General features: G+C 49.7%; 2 long non-coding RNA genes across 2 annotated transcripts; both read right to left on the bottom strand.

The window, feature by feature from the left end:
- Positions 1 to 3,628: 3,628 nt before the first annotated feature.
- LOC120882262 lies at positions 3,629 to 8,020 on the bottom strand. The gene is made up of 4 exons (XR_005725461.1): positions 7,251 to 8,020; positions 6,986 to 7,106; positions 5,805 to 5,966; positions 3,629 to 5,134 (listed from the first exon to the last, which is right to left on the bottom strand). It is a non-coding gene; the product is annotated as an uncharacterized LOC120882262 (long non-coding RNA).
- A 112-nt stretch (positions 8,021 to 8,132) lies between these two features.
- On the bottom strand, positions 8,133 to 14,399 carry LOC120882261. Its single transcript, XR_005725460.1, has 3 exons — positions 14,336 to 14,399; positions 10,174 to 10,244; positions 8,133 to 9,276 (listed from the first exon to the last, which is right to left on the bottom strand). It is a non-coding gene; the product is annotated as an uncharacterized LOC120882261 (long non-coding RNA).
- Positions 14,400 to 14,852: the final 453 nt, after the last annotated feature.

Here is a 14,852-nt window from a genome sequence, read left to right as displayed (position 1 = left end):
TAAATACCCTGGCTTCCTAGCGCCTTGGTGGCATGATCCTGAGGCATGTTCCACATGGACCCTCAGTGGGTCTCCAGGGGACTAAGCCCCATTTGCCTCCAGCAGGGACCCACTCACTGACACAGCCTTTATTGGTATGCCCCTGCCCCTGTCTCACTTCCCTCTTCCCCACTGTGCTTCTTGGATCACCTCCCAAATAATGACATGCACCCAGATTCTTGTCTCAAGGTCTGCCTCAAGGGAAGCATCCAACTAAGACTGAGATGATATGATCACACATTGGTCTGCATGGAACTTTCTGCAGCCAGCAGTAAGTTCCCTACCAGCACATACTGAAGGACTGTTTATTATTCGACAGTCTGGGCACATCATATTCAATTTAGCCAGTCCTGTTCCAACGGGCAATTAGGTTGTTTCCAGCTTTGGGCTGTTATGGACACTGCAGCAGTGAGCAGCTTTGTGCCCGTATTGTTCTGCAAATGGGAAAAATTGATCTGAAGGATTACTTTCTAGTTCAATAGCTAGGTCAAAAGCTAAGGGAACACTTTAGATCAGGACCCAAGGGTGGCTCTGGTGCTCAAGACTGGAGGTGACAGGAATAGAGTGGCTCAAGCCTGGGGACACTGTCTGCAGTGAGGACCTCGTGTGCCTGAAGAGGGCCGGCCCGCCTGGCGATTCTCCCCGGGGGTCTCAGTGCATTTGTGGGGGGCTCCTGTGTGCTGGGTGGTGAGGCTACTGCAGCGGAATGGCCTTCCCCCGGATCAGTATCTTCAGGAAGAACCCTACCATCCTGTTTCGCATGCCCACAGCCCACTGCCATGTTCGTGCCATAGATAGTTGTTTTTTCGAGCCAAATTCTCCTGATTTTCAAATGAAAAACAACTTGTTTTGAGAGCACGCACTCCTGAGATCTTCAGGCTCTTCCTTCCGGCTGATGAAATTAATTTTGAAGGTAGGAGGAATCGAGGAGGAGGCTGGGAATGGGTCCACAGTGCACACAGGGAGTGTTTTCTATAATTTGGTCGCTCTGCCCACTCGTGAACACTTACAGTGTTTACCTGATCATCAGCCTGTGCAGAAAACAAATTTTAAAAGCATCAACATAGTTCTTTGTTCTCCTCTAGAGCTATTTTCTGCTTGCTGGCTGCCTACTTGATCTCACCTTAAGATGCAGAGAAAGGTGCCCCAGATGTTCCCTGGAGGCTTTAACTGTCAGAGAGTCTAGACGACCAAGGCTGGAAGCAGCAGTGGTCGCAAGGATAGAGAGGAAGGTGAGAAGTCATTTCCTTTTCCCTCTTTCTCTGGTTTTTCCTGTTCATCTTCTTTGTTTTCCTTTGTCATTGGAGGTGGGGAGCAGGGACAGGGATGCCACCCCTCACACACACACTTACACACACATGCATGCGTGCACAAAAGCACCAGTTTAGGATCTGAGCCCTGGTGAGAGCTTCTGACTGCCATTCCCCACCTGGCTCCCACCCCAAGGCCGCCCATGGGCATCAAGCAAGGAAAAGCCCAGACAGTTATCAGTCAGCTCAGCAACCACACTTACGAGGAGGGGGGGAACTAGGGGGAGGTCTGTCTTCCCTGCCTTCCAGGAGGGCCCAGGAGTCACCTGGCCTCTGGGGATGCTCTCTCTGCTGTATGGGGACCGTTCCATTCCAGGAGCTGTGAGCCCTGAGGTCTGGGGAGAGGTGTGGCAAAGGGAGCCGGCCTCCCGGGCACCCCAGCAGAAGTGGGAAGTTGAGTTCTGACCTCATTGCCAAAGGTGTGCAGTTCACAGGAGGGACGTGGTCAGAAGTGGGCGGGAGGGCTGCTGATGCTGAGCGGTGATCTGTACTGAGCACGGACTGATGCCAAGCCTGTGTCATCAGACAGCCCCGAGTTCTCTTCCTTCATATCCAGGGGAGGCCCCTGTTCTTGAAGGATGTGTCTGAAGAGTCTCGGGTGTGCATGCAAGTCACCTCCCTCCCCCAGCTCCTGCTGCCCATCCTCATGCAAGCACAGCAGAATAGCTGGGGGCAGGGACTCTAGGGCTGTGCCGCCTAGGCTAGAATCCCTGCATTACCCCTGAGCAGCCCAGAGACCTTGGATGAGTTACTTCCTGCCCTGTGCCTGTTTCGTCCTCTGGTTGATGCGAGGGTCAGCATTCAGGAGGTGATTCTAACAGTGCCTGACACACAGTCAACAGTGAATATAAGCATTTGTGAAATTAAAATGGGGGCACGTCCCCCAGCCTATGGAATGTAGAAGCTGTCTACTGAAGATTCAGGGCTGCTGATGGGCAGTCACAGGACAGTGAAGGACGAGAAGTTACCTCAGGATGGGGTCCAACATGGCACCATAGGACGATCCTGAACATCCTTCCTCCCTTGGACACACCAAATCTACAGCTCCATATGGAACCATTTCCACAGAAATGTAGCTGAGCAGCTCCTTTACCTCAGCAAACCAGGCAAGAGCCACATCAAGGAGGGAAGGATGGGAGTTGCCTGGTGGACCAGTGGTTAGGACTTGGTACTTCCACTGCCGGGGCCCTGCGTTCAATCCTTGGTTGGGGGACTAAGATCCCATAAGCTGTGCAGTGAGGCAAAAACAAAAAGGGGAAGAAAAGGCTGAGGCACACTGTCACCATAAACCCCACCTTGGCATGGCAACCCACCATCAGGAGGGAAGTCACAAGCCTGGAGCTTCTCCTTGAAGGATGAGTCCCCCAAGTGCCTACTTTGAACACCTATAGGTCTCACATCCGTGAGACCCAGAGTTCCATAGCAAACCAAGAAAGAGTTTTCTAAGGGCTCATGCTCAGAGTGCAGTTCAGTCGCTCAGTTGTGTCTGACTGTTTGCAACCCTATGGACTGCAGCACGCCAGGCTTCCTTGTCCATCACCAAGGTACTTCATGCTCAGAAGCAACTTCAAATTAAACATCCCACAATTTCCTGGCTGATTGCACTTGTTAGATATTCATCTCTGGCCTCTCTCACCGAAGGCTCGGAGGTCTGCCATTTTGCAGTTTCCTTCCTCTCCCTCTTGAGATCTTTCTCCTTCCAACTCTCTTGTCTCAGCCTGGAGGAGTCCCAGACTGCCTGTGGAAAAGTCCAATTTCTCAATATTCTAGTTCCAGAGCAATTTATTTCCCCTGTATTCCAACTTCTCCATTCCGGATGCTGCCCTGCTCTGATTTTTCTTCATGAAAGTGTTGATGTGTTTTTCTGAACAAAAGCACCAGCCACCCTGAGTTTCCATCCTTAGTAACCTGTATGTGATCTTAATTAATCCTTATGATGCCTCATGAACCAAGTACCACTATTAAACGCTTTTCATAGCTGAGTAGATCATGACCTAAAGAGATTGTCAAAAAGCCAGTTGCTCATGGAACTGAGATTTGAACCCAGCTCTGTTTGCCCTGCTCCTAACCATGACCCCGTACTGCCTTCACATACCAAAACAAAAAAACATTTTGAAGGAGACCAGAATTTCTGTGCCTTACTCTCTGAGTAACCCTAGGTTCAGCTAAAAACACTATGGCTTCTGAAAGTGAAGTGAAAGTGTTAGTTGCTACCACTCTAGAAAACAGTATGGCGGTTTCTCAAAAATTAAAAATAGAACCACCAGATGATGCAGCAATTCCACTTCTGGGTATTTATGCAAAAGTTTGAAAGCAGAGAAGGGAGATTTTTCACATCCATGTTCATAGCAGCATTATTCATAGTAGCCAAGAGGTGGATGCAACCCAAGTGTCCATCAAAGGATGAATGGATAAAACAAAATGTGGCCTGTCCACACATTGGAATATCATTCAGCCTTAGAAAGGAAGGAAATTCTGACATGTGCTACCATGTGGATGAACCCTGAGGATGTTATGCTAAGTAAAACATCAGTCACAAAAAGGCAGCTAGCTCTGGGAATCTAGTTAACATTGTCCCCTTAAAAAATGCTTGGTCCATTTTATATGCCATGGTTTTTTCAACAGTTGAAAACTTTGAAAAATTAAAAATAAAAACATTTAAAACATTTTCGCTTCTCAAACGCTCAATGTTTAACCCACTCTCTGACCCTGCATCACTATTTTAAAATTTCCTTTGCAGAGCACAAGTCCTAGACTGGGAAATTGCTAAAGCTTGCCCAGGCCATCTCTTTACACCCGCTCTGCCCAACTATGCCAAGTTCAGAGACTCTTAACACTTCCAGGGGCTCAAGACTCTCTTTAGAATCTGATAGAAACTTCCACCCTCTCCCTACCTCCACACCCTGAATGCACACATGCATTGACACAGATAATTTTCCTTATGATTCCGATGATCCCTAGATATTCTGGGGCCTCCCTATAGTCTTTCAAGGACCTCAGAGTGAGATCCCCTAAGTCTCTCACATCATAGAGCTGCCCCTGATGGGCTTAAAGATTTCACTGTTAGTCATCTGCCTTCCCTCTTGGTGAAATCAAACAAAGGGTGAGCTTCTTATAAAAAGGTCGTATGTGGCATCTCATCCCTTTAGAATGGTGGTATATTATCTGTGTGACAAGTCACTGTAAAACATCTCTATGTGTACAGAGTGATGTGTGTATGTGTAAGTATAGCTCTTCTGTTGTTTTTTGTTTAGTCACTGTCGTGTCCGACTCTGCGACCCCATGGTCTGTAGCCCACCAGGCTCCTCTGTCCATGGGGTTTCTCAGGCAAGAATACTGGAGTGGGTTGCCATTTCCTTTCCCAACACCTACCCTGCTGCTGCCGCTAAGTCGCTTCAGTCATGTCCAACTCTGTGCGACCCCATAGACGGCAGCCCTAGGCACAGTTAGTTAGCATTTGGAACAAACTAATCAGGAACCTAGACTCCAGAAGTGGCTGCTGCTGCTAAGTCACTTCAGTCGTGTCCAACTCTGTGCGACTCCACAGACGGGGGCCCACCAGGCTCCCCCGTCCCTGGGATTCTCCAGGCAAAAACACTGGAGTGGGTTTCCATCTCCAGTGCATGACGTTGAAAAGTGAAAGTGAAGTCGCTCAGTCGTGTCCGACTCTTCACGAGCCCATGGACTGCAACCTACCAGGCTCTTCCGTCCATGGGATTTTCCAGGCAAGAGTACTGGAGTGGGTTGCCATTGCCTTCTCCCCAGAAGTGGCTACCAGATCAAATCTATACCAAAAAGAAAAAAAATCTATATCAGAAGCTCTTTTAATTAGCAGAGGTATCTTAGAAATATTAAGATATATGATTTAAGAACAAGGTCCTATGTAACATGGGAAACTATATTCAATATCTTGTAATAAACTATAATGGAAAAAATCTGAAAAAGAATACATGTATATGTATAACTGAGTCACTTTACTGGACACCTGAAACTAACATAACTTGGTGAATCAACTATAGTTCGATAATTTAAAAAAAAAAAAGATTACGGACTCCTGGCACCCTCAGTGCCATGCTCTAATCCAGAGTTCCATTTGGCCCCCTGCCATCTCCCCATCTTCAGAGGTAGAGGACTGTGGTGCCTGAGCCCCAACCCCCCGAAATTTGGCTGACCCCACCAAGAGAGCATCACTGTCAGAAGGAACCCTGCATACGGAGCACCTATCGGAGAACCTGCGGAGGAGCAGGACGTTACCAAGCCTGCAGGAACAGGTCACAGTGCTGTCCTTATACCTGCTTCCTAACGATCATCCATCCACCTGGCCAAATTCCACCTGAGGTTTGCTTTTATTCTCTCATGCCACCTGGCAGTGGGTGATGAGGAAGGACAGGAAGAGCCTCATCCGATTTCCCTGGCACATTTCCAGGATAGCAGGATCAACCTGGGGATACCCACCAGCAGTCCAAGTCAGACAAGACTTTGCTGTATTCAGGAATTAGACAGTGTCATCGAGACTCAGCCTCTCTCTCTCTGTCGCCCTGGCTTCATTCTTAGGCTCCCTACTGATGGTAAGATGGCGGCAGCATCTCCTCATGTTTACTCTGGTTCAAGTTTGGCCTGGAAAATAAAGAGGATATTTTCCCAAGAGCTCTAGTGAACGTCCCCTGAGTGAGTCTGATTGCTATTCCGACCTGACTGGCGTCAGGTGACCATTCCTGGTCCAGTTACTGTTGCTGAGGAAAGATGTTCCAATAGCTTGGCATGAGTCAAGAGCCACTCCAGGCAGGGGTGTCAGCTCCACTGGAACCCCATGGTTTGGGAGCAGTTAGGGGTGAGTGGCACATGAAAGCTGCCTACAGCTTCTTTTCCACTCCTCCCATTGAGAGGTAGAGTCCATTTCCCTTCTCCTTGAATCTAGGCCAGCCTTAAACCTTGCTTTAACCGCAAAAAATATGGTAAATTTCAAGGCTGGACCTTAAGAAATCTGTGGATACTGCTTTTGCATATATGGAACGTGCCCTCATGGAATGCTCAAGCAGCCGTTTGGAGAGGCTCACATCAGGGAGAATCTTGGAGCCCTGGCCAGTATCCTAAGCTGGACTCCTTGCCAGCACTCAGCATAACCTGCCAGCTGTGTGGTTGGAGCCATCTGAGACAGTCCAGATTGTAACAGGGAAGAGTCAATTTTGACTCTTTCATGCTAGATCTGTTTCTTTGACTTTTATAATCATACATAATGGCCTGTGTCAGAGAATCCTGCCCCCCTCTGCCTGACCCTTAAACTAAAGTGCCCACCTGCGAATGACTGTAAGAAAGATGAAACTTACACATCCCCCCTGCCTGAGGATTGCCATTCTAGGAGATATTTGCAAGAATTTAATGGTCTTTTTTACTTTGTTTCCTCACCTCCCCCACCTCCGATCCATGACAAGATGGTTATTTTGAAATGTTAGTCTGCTATCTTCTCAGTCAGCTGGCTTTCTGAATAAAGTCATATTCCTTGCCTCAACATCTCGTCTCTTGGACTCACTGGCTTCTCATGCACTGAGCAGAGCAAGGTTAGACTCAGTAACGAGACCAGCTGGGCCTCCAGACACCACAAGGATCAGAAGAATCACCCAGTTGAGCATACTCACAGAATTATGGGAAATAATGCTTATTGTTGCTTGAAGTCATGAAGTTGGGGAAGAGTTTTGTTACACAGCCATTAATAGCTGGTACACAGTGGCTCTGCAAGTGAAAATCAGAAGGGTTTTCCTGGAAATTAAAAAGAGTAAATACTAGATGGACAACAAACAGGAGTCCACCACAACGACCTATTCTGTGTAGGGAACTGAGTCACCACTGATGGGCTCAAGAAGACACAGAATTTTCCACAGCAGCATACCAGTGCCCACTCACCAGTTTTGTCAGTGTCCTGAGGCAGTGGCTGTAGCAGCAGAGACAGTTTCTTGATTCCAAGCTCCAAGCTCCAGCAATGGATTTTTAAAGACAACTGTTCCTTTGGGGGCTTCTGTGGCAAAGATGTTGGCTCTCCCCCACCGGCAGGTCACAATTGCAGGCTTCTGGGAGTCATTTTCGGAGTTCTGGAGACCCTACCTAGAGTTATCACAACAGCCCTTCTGTAATGAGTTGGATGGTGGCTTCCCAAAAGCTATGCCTGGAGTCTGTACGTGGGACCTGGTTTGGCAAAAGAGGCTTTATAGATATAATTAAGTTAAAGAGATGAGATGAGATCATCCTGGATTACTGAGGTGGGCCCTAAATACAGTAACAGATGCCCCTATAACAGACAGAGGAGGAGAAAACACAGAGAGGAGAGGGCCACGTGAAGACGCGGGCAGAGATGAGAGTGATACAGCTACAAAGAATCCAGACAGCCACCAGAAGCTGGAAGAGGCAAAGGATTCTTCCCTAGAGCATCCAGAGGAAGCATGACTTGACCTCCAGGATTCTTGCCTGGAGGATCCCCATGGACAGAGGAGCCTGGCGGGCTATAGTTCATAGGGTCACAAAGAGTCAGACATGACTGAACACACACACACATATCCCAATGCCAGTAAGAGGCTCCATTCACAGTCACCTAAAGAGCAGGTTGTATTTGTCTGCTTTATTCCTCCAAACTGGAACTCTACCTCTCAGCAAGATGTGTGTATGTGGGTGTATCTGTGCTTTTGTGTGTGCATTTGTGTATGCATTTCTGTGAGTTTGTGTTTGTGCTTGGTGTTTGGATGTGTGTGTGTGTATTTATGTGTGTATGTATAAATATGTGTGTGTACTATATGCATATTTGTGTGTGTTTATGTGTGTATATTTATATGTTTGTGGAGAGGGGGCATCGGGAGAAGTGAAGTGCCTGTGGCAACTGTTAATACCATAAACTTGAGCTATTGTTTTCATAAATGGGAGGCTGGAGTTGGCCTCTTGCTGCTCCTTACCACTGCGCTGTTAAAATGACATCGCTCTGGAAGAATCCTTTCGTTCTGCGAGCGTAACCACGTAAACCAGGAGGAGCGAATTCCACTCCATGGGAACTCGCAGAATCTGCTTCGTCCGTGGAGCTCCTAAGCCAGAGCACGACAGCCCCTCGTGGCCTTTGTATTGGGGATCAAAATAAAAACCGTGGAATTCTCCGCTGGTACAGGGGATACCACCACAGTGCTGCTTTGTACTTTCCCTGTGGTGTCTATATTGCTGGTTATTAAGCATGCATTTTGCACCTGAGGCTCTTCTAGGCCCTGGCTTGACTGAGAGGAGTCCCTCCCTGCCCGGGTCCTCAGGAAGCTCCTGATCTGATGCTGGTAGCTCAAGCCAGCTCTCTGCCTCCTACCTTGAGCCCAGGTCTAGGTGAGTGCCGTGAACCTGGGGCTCAGCGAGGCGATGCAGCAAAGCCAGCCTTTCCAAGTGGGTTTAGAGGAACAAGAGGCAAAGAACTGAAGCTGAGGGGTGGGGTGGGGGCTGAGGAATGTGGGAGGGGGACAGCTGGGGGCACCCACAGCCCTCATTCCCCCCAGAAGCTCATTCCTACTGGAGAGGATAGTTATTAGCGGCGGTATCGGTTTCTGAGTGCTCACTGTGAATCCTAAGTGCTGGATGTGTATCTTCACACCAAGCCTCACAACAGCATAAATTATATTCCTGCCTGGTAAGGCCACCACGGCTGATGCTCCACTAAGGATTTCTCAGACCTGATGCTGCCCCACATTCCCTGCCTGAGTCTGCATGAGTCTGGACTTTGGGAATAGACACAGCTGATTCCAACCTCCTCCTCCCCTGGCTCTGTCTGCGCTCAGGGGTGCCTGGGCTCCGGTCCCTGCTTCCCTCCCTCCTTGAGGCTCAGAGCATGCTGGTCGCCAACAGGGCCGGGACTCCGGCAGCCTCTGTGCTGATTCCTCTGTCATTCATCACGCGGGGCTCTCTTGGATGTCTGCGTTGAGAAACAAATGTTTTTCCCCTTTAGTAAATCAAGTGAAACATCACACACGGGGACAGCTGGTTAGAGCACAAGCTACTACTTTTCTCCAAGGTGAGGACATTGAAGGCACAAAATGTATGCAGGGCTGTGCATGGGCAGTGCCCAGCCTGCCAGCTCAGCACATCCTGGCTCCCCTCCCCGCACCCCTTTGCCTTGGGCTCCAAGCCAGCTGGGCACCATGTCTCCCTCCCCAGCCCTTGAGGAAACAAGGTCGTCTTTCTGGCTGCTTACCCGGACACAAGGCAGGCTTGGCAGACACAGCCCCTCCAAGTGCCTCCCAATATCTCAGCTTGTTTGGACTCTCCTCTCTGGTTCTTGAAACCAGAAATCTCCCCAACATGGCCCCTGCATTAGAGCGAGGAAATAGGGGATAGGAGTGTATAAAGCAGGTTTGGGCTGTAGACTAAGCGTGCTACTGGACTCTTACAGCCTCTGCTCTTTCAGCTGCTCTTTCTCCTCTCTGTCTTCAAGCTCTTAGACCCAGGCTCCCAACTATCAAGACCTACTTTTAAAAATATATTTTGTGGCAGTCATTTACACTTTAGTATAAAGTTAACTGTGAAGTAATTCTCTGTCTGGAGGATTTGCACTTACATCTTTCTGGATGGAAATCATTCCTTAATGGGAGATGTGTCCCCATTAAAGGGATTTTTGACTCCTAATCTCATAAGGCAGAGAGGCATGGGTGAGGGGGCAGGGTTTGATGCTCCTTCAGACTGAGACTCTACAACTTCATCCACTTGTCCTGCTTCCAGACTGCCTAGCTTACATCAACATCTTCCCTCTCTGCTCTCTTACTCTTCCCAAGCTTAAGTTGATCCTGGGGTTTTAGAGGTTTTGGTGACTCACCTTGGTGATTCATGTAAGAATCATAAGATTTCAGGGCTGGTGGGAACGTGGAAGTCAAATAATGCAAGTTTCTAGATGAAGAAACAGAAACTCAGATTAAGGGAGAGGTGAGATGCCCAAGATCCCATGGCAAGTTATAGCAAAGGTGGGGACCAGACCCCAGATTTCCTGGCTCCTAGCAATGTCCTTTTTACCAAGATCTGGAAAAAACTCTCAACCAAACACTGGCACCATTTGCAAAATGAAGTCCAGGCAGAAGCTGTCTGCTTTGCTGAACCACAGAGCATGTATCAGGGGTCTGGCCCTTCCAGGGTTAATGACACAGGCAGCCTCTGTGTGGCTCGGGAGGAATGTTCCTAGAAGAATTCTGTCTAGAAGAGGAGGCCCAGGGAGCGCTCCTTATGGCTACAGGGTCAAGCAGAGCTCGCTGTTTTCACCGTCCAAACACCTCTCCTCTATTTGGCAACAGGGGTCTTTGATTTTGTTTTCCAGCAGCCCGGAGCCCCTTGTGCTCCCAAAGCAGAGTTGCCCTTGGCGGTTGCCTCCAGGCCAGCCTTCTGAGTTACTTCCTTCTCACCTCAGCACCAGGCCCCCTCATCTATTTGAAATCAACCTTGACCTAAAGTTGCCTGGAATCATCCCAGGAGTACAGGCCAAAGGCAGAGGACCAGAATCAGTATGTGGTCTAGTGGATCAACAGACAATACCCACAGACCACCTGGGTTCAACTCTCCCCTCTGCCGCCTCCCCGCTCTCCGTCTTCGGGCTGTTTGCTTAACCTTACCAGGTCTGAGAACCCTCCTTTGTCAGGTAGGGATCGTTCTGGGACCCGCCTCCCAGACTGTCGTGACAGCTCAGTGGAGTCAATACATGGAAAACATTTAGAACTTACATACTAGAACAGTGTCCGCGTGTAGTAAGTGCTAACTTAAAGTGACTCATATCTTTTTGCCGCCTCCTCTCAGAACCTCCCAGATGTCTCTCCCCCATGAAACTAAGCACTCTGAGCTTTGTTTTGAAAGGAGGGGTGGGGATAGGATATGTTAAAAGGAACCTGTGTGGAAATATGTGAGAATTATCTGAAAAAATTGAAATGTACCAGCCATACCCACTTCATCCTGACATCAGGCCAAACCAAGGCAAGAAAACTAGTAAGATAAATAAGTCCTTATGTGATGTGGAAAGAGAGAGAGACATTAAGGGAGGGAGGGAAAGGGAGAAGCAGCAGCAGAAGCAGGAGATGGAGTGTGGGGTCCTCTCTGCTCTGCCCCCCAAAATTAGCATTATTGGGCATGTGTGCTAAGTTGCTTCAGTCATGTCCAATTCTTTGCAACTCCATGGACTATATCCCGCCAGGCCTCTCTGTCCATGGGATTCTCCAGGCAAGAATACTGGAGTGGGTTGCCGTGCCCTCCTCCAGGGGATCTTCCCGACCCAGAGATCGAACCCGAGTCTCTTATGTCTCCTGCATTGGCAGGCAGGTTCTTTACCACTAGCGCCACCTGGCATCTGGTCATTATTCCTTTTCTTTTTGACGTGGTCTTTGTGGCTAATGTACAGGTTAGTGCTGAGAAACAAAATAATGAGGAAAATGAAGTGGGATGCTCTGAGGGAGCCAGTGGTACATAAATATTTTAACTGTCCAACGAACTTGAATTCTGTGCACACCACCACCTTCATTCTCGCCCCTTACTGTGCGGCACTGCACCTGGGTAGCTCTGGGCTGGCCACCAGCGTGGTCCAGAAACCTCACCTCTTCCCCTTCTACAGGCTGAGTATTGATTCTCAGGCTGGGGAACCGCCATGTGAAAGCTGCTGTCCGGGCTGCTGTGAGGGCCCCCCGTGGCCACAGTTTGGTGTTTATGGGCTGAGGGCAGATTGAGCGGCCAGCTGTCTGCAGCAGGAAAGTCCCTTGGCCGAAAAATATATCCCCTACTGTCCTGTGGTAAATGCCTGAAATTCCACCATTAGCAATGCATTCCTTTGGGTATGCCACACCATTCTGAGGCCACAATTTTCACGTAAAAATGCCCCTCTGGGGAGTAACTCATGAAGACCCTGACACTTAAGATGAAAGAGTATTTCCTGAGAGAGAAGGTGAACATTGGTTATCTTGCTGGTGGGAGAGCGGCTGGGGTCAAGGGGAGAAGGCGTGTGGAGAAAGGGCTGTGGCTTGGAGTGCTGAAGGCAAACTTGGACAGCTCGGTTCTTATAACACTTTTAAAACATAGCCTTAAAGTCTTTGACGCTCCTTCCAATGGGAGGTGGGGTTTATTGCCTCTCCCCTTGAACCTGGGTGGGCTGTGACTGCTGAAGCACCCTTTGTAACCTCTGAGGTGTTCAGTCATACAAGGTCATGAAGCTTCCTCCTGATTCTCTGGAACATTCACTTTGGGAGTCCAGGGTCCTCAGGTCAGAAGCATGACTACTCTGAGACCTAATGCTGGAAAGCTCACTCTGAGACCAACCTGCCAAGCAGCTGTGCTGAAGTTCTAGATACGCGAGGAAAGCCTCCAGAAGCAGAAGAGTTTGCCATCAAGCCCCACCCAAATTCCTGACCTATGAAACTGTAAAATAGAAAGAATCAGTTGTTTCTAACTGCTCAGGACTGTGGTAGTTTCTTCTGCAGAAGAAGCTAATAGAACAGCCAGTTGGCCTCAACAGAATTGGGGCTGGTGGGGATGGGGCTGGATTTGCCCACAGGACAGCCTGAATCCCTCAGAAACCAGCTACCTCAGTTCCCTGGAAATAATGCTGAGCCCACACTTGGGGCCTTCCAGCCCACGATGGGCCATTATCTCCTGGAGCAGAAGAATTTGGGGAGTTCTCTACAGATAGGGACATTGACCTTCCAAGATGCAAGGCAACCTGCTGCTCCCCTGGTGTCCATGATGGGACCTGGTGTCTGGCCCTTCAGACTCCTAGAGGAGCAGTGTGAGGTTTGGTGTGGAAAAGCATAGGTGTGAGCTCAGGAGCTAGAAAAGCCCGGGTTCGAGACCTGACTTAAGTCTAGAAGAGGGTGGAAGGAGCGAGGAGAAGCCTGATCCATAGATAAGGCTCCGTGTCTCCAGCCTGCTGGGTGGCCACCTTGTGTGTGGCCTGGCCCAGGGCAGTCAGCAGCATTGTGGCAGCCAGAGTCACTCTGGGCTGGTCACAGCTGGGCTCCTGTCACCAGGAAATCTTTTCACTCACAGATGGACAAGTTCTGTTAGCACCTTGTTGCAGTTCTGGAAAAGTAGAGACTGTTCATAAGGGGGAGAAGATGGAATTTTTTTTAAAAAAGATTTTGATGGGCATGGACATAATATCTTTTTTCTCCTAAGTGGCAACCATTTGATTTGTTTATGGCCCTGTGGTGTTTTCCAGACTCTTGCTTCCTCAAATCACTTCTTTCCATTCTGACCTAGTTTGGGCTCCCTCAGAAGCAAACTCAGAGCGAGATTTGAGCTTAACTGGTTTGTTGGGGAGGAAACTTAGTGGTATAGGGGAGGCCAGCCAGGAAAGGGAAGGTTGCGTTATCAAGGGAATAACTGCCACAGGCCATGGCGTGCAACACGCCTGTCTCCGAGTCCCCTACCTCAGGGCCAAAAGCTGACTAATTATCTTCTGACTCCTGTGGGTACCTGCTGAGAGCTTGGCCTGCGTGGGGCCAGGAGCAGGCCCTCCTGTCCAACGGAGGTCACCCGAGCGCACAGAGGACCCTGCTGATGTGCAGACACTGGGAGTACAGGGCCACTGGGGCCACACCTGCGCCTGCTGTAGGCTCTTTCCCTTCGGACCTGTCCCTGGCCTTCCCGGTGGGCCCTTTATTCACACACGATCAGCTGAGGATTCATTTGCCACAATCTCGACAATCCATCTCTCACCTCAAATGGAACGAAAGTCCCCGTAATCTCCAGTTTCTCCTTCCTGCCTTGGAGACGACAGAGACAGCCTCAGAGAGCGGCAGGGCGGATGGAGCCACCCCTCCAGCGTGGGGGCAGGACTCCCTCCCCCCACCATCCCTCTTTCTCTTCTGGCCCTGAGAAGGCGCAGACCCTGGCCACTAGCCGCCCTTGACTGTCTTTCCAGAAAGGCCTTGCCCCATCCTATGCACCCCTCAGACCCTGCGCCCCAGAGCCCGAGGGCCTCCACCTTCCTGCTGGTGTGCCCCGGGCCTCACCTCGCTTTGCTAAGCCTCCACGCTCTGTCGAGTTGGGCCCAGCTGTCATTGCTGTGGCCAAGCCTTGACACGGAGCGCTGAGGTTTGTTTTTATTTTCCGTTTCCAAGGCGCCTTCTCTCCCAGGAGCAGGAGGTGCTGGGGAAGCTGTAATTTGCTAAACAGGCATTAATCTTCACATCAATCCCGAGAGGCAGGTAGAGCTTCTCGGTCAAAACACACAGGGTTGTGATCAGACGTGGCTGGCAGGATAACGTGCAGATATTTGCACCTCTCCGGCCCAGCCCTGGCTCTCCCCCCTGGCAGCTGCCAACCTCGCCCCTGGGCTGTGGCCCACAGAGAATGTTGTCTTGGGAGAGCCAGGCATCAAGGCCATTCTGCTATTCTCCCCCTGCCCCCTCAGTCTCTCTCCGGCTTTCCCCTCTCGGACAGGGTCACGGAAAAGCAGCGTAGCCTTGGAGGAAGGCAGAAGACCTGGGTGTGAATCTTGCTATGTCACTTTTTTTCCATTCCACAAAT

Source organism: Oryx dammah, unplaced genomic scaffold, assembly GCF_014754425.2.
Source record: "Oryx dammah isolate SB20612 unplaced genomic scaffold, SCBI_Odam_1.1 HiC_scaffold_23, whole genome shotgun sequence".
In the NCBI taxonomy this organism is placed as follows: Eukaryota; Metazoa; Chordata; class Mammalia; order Artiodactyla; family Bovidae; genus Oryx; species Oryx dammah.
This window is presented reverse-complemented; position numbering and strand designations above follow the sequence as displayed.